We start from the raw sequence: 17,189 nt of genomic DNA, 5'->3' as shown, positions 1-17,189 counted from the left end.
TCCATTCCTTCCTAGTAAAATGTCCGCTAACATTTGTGAAGGAATCCAGATGAGGCGTTGTGCAAGCCCGCCTTTTCTCTCTTTGCTCTCCGTGAGAAAACCCGACTACTCCATGGGTTTAACTTTTTATTAGTGCACCCATGGCTCACTGTGAATATGCCTCACTTGTTGCTTCCTGCCTACTTCCCAGTGGCCAGGCCCAAATCAGTTGTCAAGTGTTCTTCTGCAGTGGGCATCTGTTGATTGTGCCACCCTTGAGTAGCCCTGAGGCTAGAGTCGGTGTTCTGGAGGATGCACTTATCGACTCCCTATGGCCTGTCACTTTGGGGAGGCTGAAAAGCAATGCTTTCGCTCAGGAACATGCACGCCACCCTGGCTAGGCCAAAGGGGTCTGCTATGCCAGGCCTAAGGCCAGAGATTGGCTCCTTTCTCCACACACCTAGAAGAGCTGTCTCCATCCTGAACAAGGTCCTCCTGACTTCAGTGTAAAAGTAAGGAAACCTAGAACGTTGATTTTCTGGTGCTTTACCCAAAGACACTTGTCTATCCGCGGTAGTACAATCCTAAGCAACAGCTAACCCTCTCAGCAGACTCTAGCTTATGAAGTACTTCTGCTTTCACGCTGCCTCCTTTAATAAACCTTTGTAGGACTGAATTCTTCTCTCCTCGCCCCACCCCCCAATGAATCACTTACAGATTTCTCCATGTCTCCTGAGAGCGCAGTCCTTCTTTCGGTTGCTTAAGCTGTTTTAAATCTCAGGATGATTCTGATCCTGTGCTCTCACTAGCCCTATTATCCGTCACCCAATCCTAAATCTGGAGTCCCCTGGATAGGTCCCTTGCTTCTTATTTTCCATACACACCCTTCTCCTCCTTCCAGCCATGTCCAGCTGATTCTGCCACCAGAGTCCCCCTCCCCCCAAGTCTGCCACCATCAGAAAGATAGGAGTACGTCCTTTATCACCATTACACCATTCTTATGAGACAATGACGCAGTGGGCAGTTCTCAACTCACGTGCTGAGTGCGCCATAAGCACGCAAGCTCCACATTTCTGGTCCATGGGTTAGTCTGCAGCAGAATGCTCCTCCGAGAATCAACTACACTCACGTGTCTCATAGATTTTTTTTTTTTATGCTATGATTTTTTTTTTGTAGTTCCTTCCCAGCTCAGGTGTTGTCTTCCTGAACACCTCAAATCTGGGGTGAACTTTGAACTTGGTAAGCCGGTGGGAGAATAGCTAGCATGGCATGAACAGGTACTCAGCACCTGTTTCTGCACTGGTGGCTGCTCATTTGCCCCTTTCCCTGCTCTCTGAATATGGTGTGGGTGTTGTGTATAGAGACCCAGACCAGTCTGCTAAAGAAAGAGAGGTTCATGTCCCAGTTCACCCATGGACTCTGATAACAGCCTGACACCAGGCAGACAAGTAGTAAAGACTATTCAAGATCCAAGGCCATCCTCCCAGCTGACTGATGATATTATTTATCTACAGGAACCCAAACTATATTAGCAGAACCCAGGCCAAACTGCTGGCCAACAGAACCATGAGCTTTAGTAGTTGTTTTAAGCAACTAAATTATGGAGTCAATGGGTAACTGATAAGATAGCTAAACAGATACGTTTACTTTCCTCATATTCCTCCACAGTTATTATTTAGTTTCTGGGCACTCAGTTCTAACATGTCTTATTTCATGTTCTGCATCATTATTTAAATTTTTAGGTATCCTATTCTCCGCTTTTAATTTCCTTATGAGGAGAACATGTGTGTATGGGTGTGTGATTTATTTTATTGTTTTCTTTATGTGTATCTATCTCTGTGAGTGAGAGTGCCATGTGTGTGCAAATGCTGGCAGAAGCCAGAAGAGGGCACTAAATACTCAGGAGCTGGAGTTCAACTTCGAACTACCTGGCAAGGGTTCCGAGAACAGCACCTGGTGCTCTTAACCCCTGAGCCATCTCTCTGACCCCCGCATTTTAAACTTCTATATTCTACATATACCCAAAATGAATATACAATAACAATGTAAGAGTCAACTAGCACTTTTGCTGGGCTCAGGCATCAATGAACAATCACTCTTTTGGTCATTAATTTTATTTCTGATTCAGATTTTTTTTTTTTCCTTCTTGAGACTAGTTCTGCTTGTGAAGCCCTAGCTGGCGTGGAAATTGTTATGTATCCCAGGTGACTCTGGACCTTGTAGTGATCCTCCTGCCCCCTACCTCTCAAGTGTTGGAATGACAAGTATACATCACTATGTCCAGCTATGATCATTAATTTTAAAGGCTTAATAAAAGAATTAAGTTTCCAACCACAAACCGTGAAGTCCATTATCTAATTGGAAAATAATGCACAGTACATAGCTAAGAAACCCAAATGATGTATTCATTTCAGGAAACTGTACTTTGCAAGTGGATTTACATACCAAACAGCAAGAGTAAACAAGTATATTTGGGTTCATGTTGCACAGAAGCAACTATTTGATTTTCACCATATATTATTTGTCTCTGAAGACACATATGTCTCTTATGGGACTCGCATCTGTAACCTGAAAGATTGCCAAAACCTAGGCTTTTTCTCGGAGAGTGTCACCGATCCTCTTGTGGCTCTTCAATTAGATTTTGCATTTAAAAGAGAAAGTCCCCTGTGTTGTTTCTAATGATGCACCTGCTACTTGGGAGATTTCTTCTTTTCACAAGGAACAACTTAACTCTGGCAAGAAACATGGCTCCAGGCTTTCTCTGATCATATCAAAGAGCATTTGTATGTTTTAGATGTTTCTGTGGGTTCCCTTCCTCCCAGGCCCAGTGAAGTTCCTCCAAGTCCTTCCAAAACAACAGTGCTCGCAGATTTTTTTGGCTTCTATTCTCTCTTTCCACTGTACACCTGCACCAAACAGCTGTCTGGACTCAGCAAAGCTGTGACGTGGCACACAAAAATCCACTCGGTTTAGTTACTTCCCTTTGGACACGGACAAACAGAACCTATCACTTTCATGAATGCAGTATCGTTTTCAGATACTTCAGCTCTTGTAAAGTCCCTTCACGAAACGCTTAGGGACAATAAAGGTTACGTTCAGATTGATAAAAGCTCTCTTACAAACCTCCATTTTTACTGTATTACTGACATGAATGATGCTCTATGACCCTTAGGAGAAGCACCATCGTCTTCTTTCTGATTCTAGACCTGGGAACGCATGTGTGTTCTATTATGGGCAATCCTCAGCTAATGCTCCCTTAGAAAGAGACTTTTGTGATCAGTCCCCAAATGTCACACATTTTTCTCCTAATTGTAAGGACAGTTTAAAGGTGTCTCCCTGCACTTTGTTATGCAGAAAGTAATTTAATATCAAGACACATCAGAATCAGCCAATAGACACTGCCTCCCAGGTGTGTACACATTAGCATACCGCCTTCCCACATCTTGCTCTCTTGACTTTTAAATTTTTCAATATGTACAAATGAAATACAGATTTGAATCTATTCCCAACGGAGATGTCTGCTTCATAATGAGAAATAGGTTTTTGCCTGCTTGCAGATTCAGCACCGAAATGATGCCTGACCATAATGTGTTTAGAGCTGACACCTCGGAGAACTGACATCTGCACAAATGTAATCCTCATAAGCCTCCCCAGATAGCCCTTATTTCATTTAGCAAACTGTACCCTGGCAGGGCTCCACAGCACGTGGTGTGTGGCGAGACTGTCCTGCGGCGGTTCTTTCTTCTTAGGGGCCCTTTGATGGACACTTGTCAGTAACAACCAAGAGGAGTGGGGCTCTACCTCCAGCAAGTGAAAAAAAAAAAGGGGGGGCACAGATAGCAACGTTTCCTTAATTAACTTTCCCAAGGAAAGCAATGTTCCCACAGGAAAAAACAACACGTTTCCACCCTCCTAGCGGCCCATTGGAAATGAGCAACAATGCCTTTGCCTTTTTGTCTCCTGAAGACTTTCTTTGCTGCAAGCAGTAGCGTGTTCCTCAAAGAATGCTAGTATTTCCTGTGGAAACTGTATGGCTGCCAGAACTGGCTCAGAATATTCCCCCTTTTCTTTTTGTTAAAAAAAAAAAAGAAATAAACAAAACGTGGCATTTGACAATAGCCAACATTGGCCTCATCCCCACTTACCACCTGCAGACGAAAGTCACCGCCACAGAAAGGGTCAGGAAAGAAACCTTCCTTATGACTTGGACAAGCCCGGGACGCCGGACAGCGCCGGGAGGAGGAGCCGAGGCTGGACGGGGCAGCCTAGGCGCCGCGGGGCTGATGGGCCGGGGTCTCCCCTCGGGCAGCGACACCACCCGGAATCCCCTTCACGTTTGTTATTGTTCTAGTTACTAGTGTGGCTATCACTAAGCCTTCGCTCCTCCTGGAGTGCTCCCAGGAGCCTCGGCACAGCCCATCCCCGCCTCCTCCGGGACCATCGGAGGTAGCAGCAAGCGTAACGCCGGCGGCGCAAGGGCCAATGAAAAGAACAATCCCCTGCATCGGAGCCGAGGACCGCGAGGCGGGAGCGACTTGGGTCCCTCGGGGTGAAGCTGCCCGGCTTAACCACAGCGGCTCTACCCCAGTGGCTCTCGGCAGCGGCACCGCGCGGCCCGGGGCAGAAGGGACCCGAGGCACAAAGGGGGCCCCGGGACCGGGGAACCCTCAGGGTGTCGCCCGGGTGCAAAGTTGCACGGGCTCATCCGCGGCCGCCCGCGTTCCCTCTCTTCCCCTGCAGCGCCCGCGCGGGGGGGGGGGGGGACCTGGACTCACCGGAGCACGGAAGGACGGAGGGAGGGATGGACGGACAGACGGCGAGAGCGGCGGGCGCAGGAGACCCGGCGGGCGGCGGAGGCGCTGCCGCGGCCCCGCTACGTCACAATGCGGCCGGGCGGCCGGCGCCGCTCCCCGGGCCCCCCAACGGGCGCGCGCGGGCGGGGACACCCCGGGGCGGTGGGGCGCCGAGCCCGGGGACGCGACCACCGTGCGGGGCCGCCCGACCGGCAGGGACTGTCCCCCTGGTGTCCTGGCCCGGCCCACGCCCCTCTCCAGCAGCCGCCTTCCCGGGTGTCCCCCGCCGGCGAACCTGCTGCCTCTGCTTACCTCGCGCGTTCACCTCCGCCGCCTCGGCTCTTCCCCGCAGGCTCTCTCCTCTCCTCCCCTCCTACTTTTGGCCCCCTCTTTCCACTTTCTCCCTCGCCTCTCCCTCTGGCTTCGCTGTCCTTCCCCGCCCCCCCCCGCCCCCACCCCCCTTCTTCCTTGGAAATGAAATCTCCCCTCACCGCGATCCATGAATCAACCGCTGCCACCTCATTGGTCCCCAAACCATTCCAAGGTTCCAGCATAAAACCGGGAAAAGATACTCTCGGAGAAAAGGAAGGTGGACCCGGTCCTGAGAAACTGTTCTGTCTGAGAAGCGTTTTGGCAGAGCGTTGTGCCTTGGCACTGCGTCTTCAAACCCCAACCTTCCCCTCTCCAAGTCTCGCCCACCCTGGAGAACTTAGCCAAGGAGTAAAGGGGCAGGGCTGGGGGATTTTTACCCAGAATGTTCTGTGCTCCTGAGGGGGTGGTGCTAGAGATTTGGGTCTGAAATGACAGTTGGTTAATTCAGCAGTGTACCCAAGACCCTGGGATAACAGTAACTTTATTCCTAACATCCCTTATGGTGCGGGTAGCAGGGACGCGGCTGGATGAGGCATCAGTGATGCCTGTAGTGATGACCGAACGCCTCTTTCCTATTTCCGAAACAAAATCCGGGGAGAGTGGAAGCATTGATAGCAACATTGGCTTTTGTTGCTTCTTGGAAACCTTAAATGGTTTTTGGACAGATCTCTGTTGCAGGCGAGGGACAAGATTTGGAGACTGTCTGAGCAAAGCTATTGATTACACTCATGTTCCAGGATATAAGCTGCTTGCTTAAGTTTATCCTGAGGAATGCATGAGGTACTAAGTTCTGGTCAATTTAGGACCATCTTGTCCCCCTATCAGCCAGTTCTAAAGGATAGGAGAGGTTCTGAGACCCAGGGAAACTCAGCACTACCTGGGTGCCAGCAACGGAATATGTGCCAGATTATCACTGAAAATACACTGCCAGTAAGAAGGAAGGGCCTGGTTGTTTAAAAACTACATTGCCTTGAGTAATTAAGTGACTGGTATAAGCCATTCCCATGGTATCCATAAGGTGATATGTAGGACTAAGGATAACCAGAGCAATCCTTGTCCTGCACCCAGCTGGAATCCTACCAGGAAATCCTACCATAGATGAAGGCCACCCCGAGAAATGACAGCCTTGAATGGTAGCAGAAGACAATTCACGTGCTTTAATTCCATTTCCTACTCAAGCCCTACATTCCTTCCCCGGGTTTTGACTAAACAACCAAACACATAGCATGCCGTTCTGCCATGTGTTTATCGTAGCTTATGTGTAAGTACATGCATGGAAAATGGCTTCACCACTTTAAAAATACACGTTATCCCTGGGTAGAAAATATGAAATCAGATGACATCATATGCCGCTAAAAATACTTTAAAATATCGGGTTTAATTTGCTCACATCTGTTTAAAATAAAACTTCTTTTTCCTGGTGTAAAGTCTGAGAAAAGCACCTCTCACTTCTATCCAGTAGATATGGATGGGATTGGTGTGTGGTTTTTTTTTTGTTTGTTTGTTTTGTTTTTTCTGACGTGGTGGTATACAGACTAGAAATGCTGATTCCTGCCCCCCCCCAATGTATTGTATCCCTTTCTTGAAAAAAAATCAGATTTGAATTTATTGAAATCAGTTATTAGACTTATAAGTAGGTATCTCTTCCAGTGGCCCCAAACATCCTATAATCCGAGCACTGAGCCAGATGTTTACATGAGTCAATAAGAGGAGAGAGTAGATTTTGCTGTATGTACAGAAAATGGATTGCCTGGGGTAAAGCAGTTTTCCTGGCCACAGTAACCAGCATGCCACAGTGTAAGGCAGAAACCTTTGTGATGTTTCTTCAGTTATTTCCCCTACTTTTTTTTTTTAAGTTCTTTTGTTACTTTTTTTTTTTCTGTTCCCAACATGTTTTTGATTACATGCTCACCATTGTTTCCATGTGATTATTTTTTACGCTGTGATTTAAATCTAGGCTTGTATACACTTTCCCACATAGACTGTGTTTGCTTTTGTTGGGACCGGTTTGTTGCTTTGCTTCTCCTATACAAACCCTTGCCAAATCCAAACCACAAATTGATACACCAAAGTGTGGCAGTAATGAAGTAGTTCGGTTCAAACAGCTGCTAGATTTTAGATTGGATGGCAGGAATGCTAGCTTCCTCAGCATAATGGTGACTCTGGCCCCCCAACCCCCCCAAAACTAACCAGCTGATGCTTCATCTTTCTAACGGCTTATTATTAACATCTAGTCTCTGATAGCCGGTTCCCTAATAAAGCTGACTGACTGCTGTGTGTAGAACCGAGATTGCCTTGGCAAGCCACGGCCAACAGACCATTTACCCCTCTTAACTTATTCTCCACCTATGCCTGCCATGTCGTTGGTTCTACTCCACTCAGTGCGCAGATATTTTTGCTTCTTGTGCATTTCTTGTCCCTACCATATAATTGTCAGCTCCCGTCACAATGACAGTGAGCTCCTGTTTCTCACATTTGGATCCCCGGCACTGAGCACATTTTTATACTCAGAGTTAGCTACTGAAAATAATTAGTGAAGAAGTGTGTTGCACTGTAGATCATCTGCCAAAGAACTGCCATGTAACTGCTCGTTCAATTATTACAATTAAACATCTGCCTCCTCTATCCTTTCGCCCAATTTCCATAATATATCTTTATTGGTCTGTGAAGATTGGATAAAACTACCACAATCCAGCTAGTGATCAAACAGAAAAGTGTTTTCTATTTTTAAGTGCAGATTTTATTAATAAAACATTTAGCTTTGTAGTAAAGCCCCCCCTCCCCCCCTTTGAGTGAGTGAGTCTCGCTCATTAGAAAGAGGCCTATTTGGTCTCTCTGATTTCTGCTTGGGAACTATAATTTGGTTGCATTGGGCTACTTTTTTTTATTCTGGAGCCAAGTTTGGTTCATTAGTTTGGCCCTCAGCATGTTTGATCCTAAATTATTTACATCAGGAATCTGATGATACATCTTATGCAAATGTGTGTGCCTATCAGTCAAGATAGGTTAGGTAGTGCTATGGTAATGAACAGCCATATAAATCACCACCCTGAATTTCCATAGTTTAATAAGAATGTATTTCTTGTTCTCATTATACTGCAATTTCAGATCAGCTGCGTCTTTGTTTCACATTTGACTTTGGTTACTCAAACAGGAGAAAGCAATCTCCAGCATCTCACGCTAAAAGTTAAATGGCAAATCTCAGACATTTCTGCTCACAACTCACTGAACGCCACTAGGCATGCGGCTCTACCAAATGCCAAGAGGATAAAAGGGTACAATCCTGCAGTACATCCACAATACATGGTAAATAACACTGCAAGGAATTCTGAACACACTGCACATGCTGTCAATGTAAACTGTGAGGAAGAACTTCAAAAATATATTCTATAGTTATGTTAATTTCTGAAGTAGCTGTCGAACCAAAAGTAGGGGAAAATGTGATTTTACCAAATGCTTAGAAATACAATGCTTGAATATTCTTTTTTTAAAGTTTCTCAGAGAAAGGAATGATTACAGACAGAAATGGTGTTACATAGTTTTGTGCCAAGCTGTAGAACATGCTCATTTTTTCTTTACACCTTCTTTTCCTTTATTTTTACTTTTATATACCACCATGTCTTTGTGTGTCTGAGCAAAGCCTGAAAAAGATTTGACATCCATTCCATCACCTTACTTGTCTTTATGGCGATTAATCTCTCTCTCTCTCTCTCTCTCTCTCTCTCTCTCTCTCTCTCTCTCTCTCTCTCTCCATTCCTTTTCAATTTTTTTTCCAATTTGCTAATTCTTACTTTAAAGTTTCAGCTGCTTGCTTGCTTCATCTTAGTACCTTGAATAAAGTTCTAACTGGGTATCTTAGTTTCTTTTCCTGTTGCTGTGATAAAATATCCTGATACAAGCAATTTAATGGAGAAAGGGTTTGTAATGGCTCACAGTTCAAGGGTACAGTCCACCATGACAGGAAATTCAAGGAAGAGGAAATGAGACAGCGGGTGATAACGTCCACAATCAGGAAGCAGAAAGTGATAATGAATGTGCTCAGTTAGCTCTCCCCATCCCACTCCTCTTACACTGTGTGTATGGCCATGAGTTCCTATTCCAAGGTCAAAGGAGCACACTGGATGCATTCCTCTTTTTCCTCTACCATTATTTTGTGAGACAAGGCCTTTTCACTGAAGTTGAAGCTCACTGTTTTGTCTAGGCTGGTGACCAGAAAGCTCCAAAATCTATCTGTCTCTGTCCCCCAAATACCGGGTCTGCAGGCACATGTGCTGATGCCTACCTTTTTATATGAGGGCTGGGGGGGGGGATTTGAAATCAGGTCCTTTTGCTTTCTCAGCAAATGCTAACCCTTTCCTATCTCCTTAATGCCCATCACCATTTACAGCCCAAGACCCAAGCCCAGCAAATGGTGATGCCACTTGTGGTTGGGTCTTCTCACCTCAGTAACCGAGTCAAGAGGCTATAAATAATTCCTCATACTGTCTGGTGACTCCTCCTTGGTAATTCCCAGTCCTATCAAGTTGACAGCTAATACTATCCATTACAAAGCCATGCCTTGACAACTTGACAATGAAATCCATCGCTTTAAACCATCACCTTTCACTCCTTGTCCCCAAAGCCTCACGTCCATCTCGTAATGCAAGAAGGTATTCAATCTGATTTCAAATATCCCCCTAGCCAAACAGTTCCAACACTGTTTAAGAGCTGAAGGCCCATATCTCCTCTGGGACTCAAGACAAATCTCTTAACTGTGAGCTCATGTAAAATAAAAAAGACGCTACATACTTTCGATTTACAACGTCAAAGAATAAATGACATTATTCTAAAGGAGAAGGACGGGAGCACAGGGAGGAATGATAAGACCAAAGCTAGACCAAAAAAATCCAGCAGTGAAAATACCAAATCCTACTGCTCCACGTCTGGCATTTGGGACTCATGATGAAATTGTCCAATAACAGGTAAACCCCGCCCCTCAATCTCTGCAACCTCTCTCTCTGGCAAGTTCCATCCCGTGCTTGCAGCTAACCTCAGAGCTGCCCCATGGTCCAGGAATCTCTAATATCCTAGGGTCCCCACTGCAATTTAGACTTCACCTTCGGTTTTAAACAATAGGTTCTCAGGGCATCTTTGTAAGGAATTCCAACCCTGTTGCACACTGTCTGGCTTCAACTGCTCTCTCAAATTCTGGAGCAGGCCTCCATGGCCCCATTAATCTTGCGTCTTCCATGCCTGCAAAACTAGGGTCATGTAGATAATGCTGCCAAACTCTGCTGCCAGATGTCACTTGGCCTCATCGGACCACAGCTGTGCTGACCCCGGGAAAATACTTCCCTGGGCAGTTGTCTTTTTGAAGCAGGGAACCCCTACAGTTTAGGCTTTCTTCTCTCAAGTGCATTTGGATCTTCATAAGATGGAGCCTCTAATGGGCTGAATTTTGTTTTTAGGACAGTTTTCCAATTGTTCAAGTCCAGCACAGAATGTTTCTCTTTGGTGGTGCTAATCTCTTTAACTATTTCAGATGCTTTCTCAGCAATTTCCTCTTCCAGACAAATTAGTCCCTTACATGTAAATTCAACTGAACTCGACTTATCAGGATATGGCAGAATGGAACCAGATTCTTGGCCAAAATATCCTAAAGATGGCCCTTCTCCCTCCTGTATGCTACACAGCATGGTCTTGGGAAATTGACTGGGTCGACTCAGGGATGAAGAAATGACTTGATGTTGAAGAAATGACAGACATACAGATACATCCATCCTTCTGGTGGAGGGAACTTCTTACTACACATCTTGGAGACGCAGCAAGCTTATTATGTCCAGCACAAGGAGGAGGGCCCAGCTAGTCTCAGTGGGGAGATGTCTCTGTGGGGACCAGTTTCAGGCTATAAAGATCTGGGAGGAGGAAGCTGTGGTCCATAGTTTCTACATACTCAATTGCTTGTCAATACTCCTACTTGGACCAGAGGAGAACTTTGCATCCCTTTGAGTCTCACCCAGGGAAGGCTTTGGTGTTTCCATCTGTCTGAAGAGTCAGGGTCTTTGACAGGGTTGTGCTCATCTCAACTACACACATTCACTGAGGACTTCATCTGCTCCCCACCTCTTCTAGTTCTTTACCTCTGATATCTCATGAGATAGGCCTCCATTATCTGTGTATCCCTCATCTTCCACGCTCCTGTCAGAATGGCCCATCAGGCTCTGCTTGCAGCATTCAAGGGCTCTTCTAGCCCAGTGCTCCAAACTCTTCCACATTCCTCCTATAAACCAGCTCCAAACGCTTAAGTAAGAACCGCATGGTCAAGTTGATGACATCAATGGCCCCACTACCAATTTTCTTCACTTCTTCCCTGCAGCTGCGATAAAACACCCTGAGAAAACGAACTTAAGGAAGGGGGATTGATTGTGGCACACAATTCAAAAGGAAGTCAAGATAGCAGGCTCTTGAAGCAGCTGCTCACCGGTGATGACTGAAGATGCTCTGTTAGCTAGCCCCTTTTTATACGTTTGGGAACCTAAGCCCAGAAAATGGTGTCACTTGCTTGTAGTGAGTGTCCTCCTACCTCAATTAACCTAATCAACATAACCCCTCACAGGTGTGCCTGGAGGCTTGTCTTTAATGTGAGTTAGAGCACCACATCAAGTTGACTATTAGCAGTAACCACACACTGAGGAAGGACAGATGAAACCCAAATCTGGCAGCTTGGCTGCATTATAATAGAAAATCATTGATAAAAAGATTTGATGTGGACGTTTTATAGACTGTTAATCTGATTCCCTTGGATTATCCTAGGACTACAATTAGTCATATTGAAAGACCCCCAGCCTCCCCGCCTAACATAGCTTAGCTCGGCTGTTTTTGAATAAAGCCTGAGAGGTACTGAGGAGCTCAGTTAGCCACCTGGCCCCAGAGCGAGGAACTAAAAGGTCAGAAAAAGGTCGGGAAAACACCCTGTACCCTAGACAGAAGCTAAGCGTGGGCGAGCTTGGGGAGAATCCACGAGCTGACCTGGGTTTGAACCTGGCCTCATATGAATCATCCAATCAGAACTGGCCTCATTTGCATTATCCAATCAAAACCCTGTAACCAGGCTTCTTGTTTCTGTACCCGTGCCCGACCCTATAAAAACCCTCTGCTCCAGCCCGTGGGCGCGCCAGTCCCTTGAGCTTCTTGAGAGACTGTGTCGCCCCGGGTACCCGTGTTCCGGAATAAAGCCTCTTGCTGTTTGCATCTGATTCGTGGTTTCAGTGTGTTCCTTGGGCAAGGGTCTCTCCTGAGGGAAGACTGCCAGCAGGGGGTCTTTCATTATTACTTTGTTTTGTCCAATCATAAAAGGTATTTTTTTAGTAATATATTTCAATGGAGGCAATTAAACTGTGCAAAATTAAATTAGATGGATTAAAGGCAGTTTGAGGCAAAAAGGATATCCACAAGAGATTGAAATTAATTTGTCGTATTTTGGAGCTACATGAGGCCCAGTTGGCATCTCTCTTTTTTTCAAGCCCCCCCCCCACTATCATTGGTTGTCTTTAACAGGTTGCTTATTCCTCTACAAAAATAAAAGATTCTCAGGGTAACTCACCCTTAGCTCTAAATGAAAGATTCTCCTTGGACACATTTATCTGTTTGATGCCTTCCAAGATTGACCCTGACAGTGGCAAAAACTATGACAGCCGTGTCCTAGAAATATCAGAGGCTGGGAAGTCCCTGTTTTTCCCACCTTTGGGTCCCACCTTTGCCCACACAACTTAGCCGGAAACCTCAGCCCACTCTTTACTCATGACTCCTGCTATTGCCATGGATAGCTCTTTACTTACCTGTAAAAAAGGAGAAACACAGACTTTTCTTTTTTGCCAGAATGTCCTGACAAGTTCAGACATAGACTTTTCCACTTCCCATTCTTATCCCAAGAATGATTAGCTGAGATTTAAAACAAAGATTTGTCTCTCTGGGTCTTTCAAGACAGAGATAAACTTTTTCTCTTCAGCTAAACCTTCTAAGCGTCCTCTTGTTACAGAATTATCCCAAATGTAAATTGTCCCACCCATAACTTACCTTTTCTGTATGTAAACATTCAAGTTACACAGAAACACTGATATTCAAGATTAGGGACCTTCTTATTGCAAAGATCTGAATAAAATTAATTCTACATGTCTGATTTTTACCTCTGACACAATCCTTTTTCCCCTTTGAGTCAACTGATTCCTTTTCTATTTTAGTTACTGATGTGAACTGATAACCATTTTACTATAAAATAGTTCGTTCTAAGCAAAATTTACAAGTAATGCTAACATTCTACAACAATATAACATGAATTTTAAAAATTCTTCAAATTGTACAAATTTATTAGTTATTGTTTTCTCAATTTTTTTATTGGTGCAACAAATAACCCTCCTACATCATAATATTTGGATTTAACTGCTATCCACTTATACTATACCTGTTCTAACATGACTTGTATGTAATAACATAATAATTATTAAATACCAAACAGATGCTTGATACACCATGGGATTGATTAATACTATTTTCCACCAGCTTCCAGATTAGTACTTTCCCAGGAGGGTCACACTACTTCACATCTTGGACCAATAGGATAGATAAATGTTTTTCAAGATGCAGGCCCGGGGTCGAAGTTTTCATCCTTGTAGACCTCACAGATCAAAAGAGCCACAGAAAGAAGAAGAGAAGATAAGGCGAGGGAAAGAAAGAAGGAGAGGGAAGACAGAGAGGGAGGTGGGCTAAGAGGAAGGGAGGGAGGGAAAATGGTAAGCGGGATAGATGTATCTTTAGAGGCAACACCTAGGTTTTTTTCTTTTGGGATGATGAGTCCCTGCCGATTACAGGCCAATGTATATAAAAGCAAACCTTATCTGGGGCAATCTGACCCTGACTGGGGATTTCCATTTGTGTGAGTCGGGGAAATAAAAGTGAGGAAGTTCACTTGAGATGGAAAACTTGGGCCCCGGACATCTTAGGAAATTCTTATTCGGTAAAAACCGGGTACTATTGGGAAGCCTTTGTTTAGACACTAGGGATTCCTCTAAGGGGAAGTTTTAGAACTTGAAATTAATTTGATTATTTTTCTCCTTTTTAAAGGAATGCAGGTCATCTGAATGGGGTAGATTCATGAGAAAAGGAGTACAAGTCGTTCGTGGCGCTTTCACGTGGGTGGTGGTGGCAGACTGAAATCTCTGACAAGCATTCTGCTGGTAACTGTGTACCCAGCTGCATATGCGCCATGCCATCAGCAACTACACAGGGTTTTTTTTTCTCATTTGGATAATGTTTTATGTTAGCTTGTAATTTTCACTTTGCACAGTATTGTAATATACACCCACCCCCTAAGATTTGCTTTCTTCATGAGTCATTTGCCCCACCTGTAATACCTTCAGGATAAGTAGGTGTATTTGAACATCATCAGGAGGCTTACAGATGATGCAGGTGTTGATGAAATGAAGGGGGGGCAGGATTTAGATCTTAAGGGGATTAAAACTATAACTGACTTTGGTCTCTGTCTTATCCTTAAGCAGCTTTTGTGGGTTAATAGAAGCAATCTCCCCCCTGAGTGAGCCACGCAAAGGCATCAGAATTGGTTACTCCTAAGCAGCAGCAGATAGAGATCAGTGCAGAGAATGTGGAATTTTAATCCTCATCACTCCAAACCAGAAGAAATCCAATTTCCAAACAGTTCTGGGAAAGAAAGGCTGGTTCTGAAGCAAAGTAAGGCATTCAATCTTTTAGGCATCACTATCTAATGGTTTTCTTTTATAGCTTTTAGTACCCAAGTCCCTGGCCCGAGGACAGATAGTACACTTTAGAAGAAAGCCAGGGAATGCTAAATCCATATTAAAACAGGTGACGGCAGATTTTTAAAAAGGGTTTCCTTATAAATGATGAGGAATTTTTTTTGTCTGTTTGGTTTTTGGTTTTTCGAGACAGGGTTTCTCTGTGTAGCTTTGGTGCCTGTCCTAGATCTCACTCTGTAGATCAGGCTGACCTCGAACTCACAGAGATTTACCTGCCTCTGCCTCCCGAGTGCTGGAATTAAAGGCGTGCACCACCACTGCCAGGCCTGATGAGGGATTTTTTTAAAGGTAACTTTTGGGAACAGAGAAATAGGTGTATGCCACAAAATTCAAAGTCCAGGAGAGCCCTATAGTTTAGAGGTTAAACTCACTAACCTAAGTGTCACATTTTCTGAATTCAAACCTCGGCCTTGGTTTTCATTGTCTTCAATATTATTTAATGTGACCAAACCTTAGTCTCCTTGACTACAAAATAGGATGTTCATAGACTTTACTTCAAAAGATTATGAGATTTAAATAACTTAACATTCTGTAATAATTGAAAAAAGTCCATATTTAGATCATTTAAAATGTTTGTTTGGGAAATAACCATCAAGCCTTTGGCTTCTGGGTGAATCTACTGGTAATACAGATGTCAGTTCCAGAAGCCAAGCTGGCTGCAGGTCTCTGTTCTCTTGTTTGCATTGTGGCATCATTAAATAGAATCAGTTTTTTTTCTGTTTCTTTTTTAAGATTTATTTTTATTATTTTTTAATTCTCTCTGTCTCTCTGTCTCTGTCTCTGTTTCTGTCTCTCCCTGTGTGTGTGTGTGTATGAGTGTGTGTGAGTGTGTGTATGAGTGTGTGAGTGTGTGTGTATGAGTGTGTGAGTGTGTGTGTATGAGTGTGTGTGAGTATGTGTGTGTATGAGTGTGTGTGTGTTTGAGTGTGTGTGTGTGTGTGTGTGTCTTCAGGTCCTGCCATGTCCAGAAGTGGGTGTCAGATGCCCTAACAGGAACTGGAGTCGCAGTCTCTTGTGAGCCACCCCGCCCCGGGTGGGTGCTGGCCACTGACCTAGGTCCTCTGCCTGCGCAGTGTATGCTGCCAAGGCACCTCTCTGGCCTCAGAATTATTTCTTAAACCCTCTTACAGTCCACCTTGGATTTTTCTTGGTTGGTTGGTTATTTTGAGTCAGGCTCTCACTAGATCGCCCAGCTTGGGCCTCAAACGTCTGATGTTCTTGCCTCAGCTTCCTGGCTGTAGTGACTACAAAACAGAATGCTGTCTACCACCCTGTGCAGCTATACCTTGGACTAATCTAATCTGTGGCGTGGATATAGCCATCCACAACCCTTTCAGTACAGCCGTTTAAATTATGTGCAGTATTGTTTTGTTTCGAAAACCTTTCTGGCTGGTGTTTAAATGTTGCCGTTGGCCCTCTGGCAGTTCAAGACTTTAAAAAATTTAGACCTTCTCATTTGATATTTAGCTTTGGTTTGTAAACAGCATTTAGCACTCTCCTCAGAGTTCCAATGTTGAGCCATTCAGGAACAGACGAAAAAGAAGAATTTTCAGTGAAGTGTCTTTAATGAGAGAAGCATCATCAGCATTCTAAACTCTAGGGCAGAATGTAATACGATTTTGATATGTTTTCCATTAATGTGATATAAATGGAAAAAACATGATCTGTGGGAAAATATAAAATACTTTGTTATGTGTTTATTCAGCAAATATTTCTGGGCTCCTGCAATGCACCCGGTGCACAGTACATGCTAATCATTCAGAAAACACGAAGGTGAATAAAACAGAATAATAGGTTGCTCAGGCACAGTGACTAAAAAGTATATTCCCGTGGCCCCAAGCACTGTACAGGCAGCCAGAAGGTAACTGAGGAAAATGAAGAGAGGACCTGGATGCTCAGCAATGCTTCTGGGCTTTTCAGAATGAGAAGTGAACAGTGTGAATGAACATCGTGAATGAACAGTGTGAATGATGAATAGAGGCTCAGTCCACTTGGAGGAAGCAGCTTGATTTGCTGAGCATTCACCCACCACCCTCTCACAAGACAAAACAGCATTCAGAGTCACTCTCAAATGGCCCAGTGATTTAGGAGGGTCTTGGACTGGCCTACATATGTCTAAAATTCACAATCAGTGTCTACACCACTACTCATAGAGCTGGTAAACATGAGTGGAGATGTGTCCAAGTAAAGGATGTGCAAGGCTTCTGAATGGACAATCTAGGCTATCAAGAGTCTA

General features: G+C 44.5%; 1 protein-coding gene across 2 annotated transcripts in view; it reads right to left on the bottom strand.

Annotated features, from left to right (window-relative positions):
• Sncaip (synuclein alpha interacting protein) overlaps window positions 1-5,170 on the bottom strand; it is a 140,415-nt gene extending 135,245 nt beyond the window's left edge. Inside the window, exon 1 of one of the 2 annotated variants that reach the window (XM_059245964.1) lies at window positions 5,085-5,170. The gene's annotated coding sequence lies outside the window, so the exon portion shown is untranslated. Of the gene's footprint in view, window positions 1-4,754; window positions 4,858-5,084 lie in introns of those variants that run through there. The other variant, XM_059245963.1, reaches the window with a different exon arrangement.
• Window positions 5,171-17,189: the final 12,019 nt, after the last annotated feature.

The sequence above is a fragment of the Peromyscus eremicus genome, chromosome 19, assembly GCF_949786415.1.
Source record: "Peromyscus eremicus chromosome 19, PerEre_H2_v1, whole genome shotgun sequence".
NCBI classification, from domain to species: domain Eukaryota; kingdom Metazoa; phylum Chordata; class Mammalia; order Rodentia; family Cricetidae; genus Peromyscus; species Peromyscus eremicus.
This window is presented reverse-complemented; position numbering and strand designations above follow the sequence as displayed.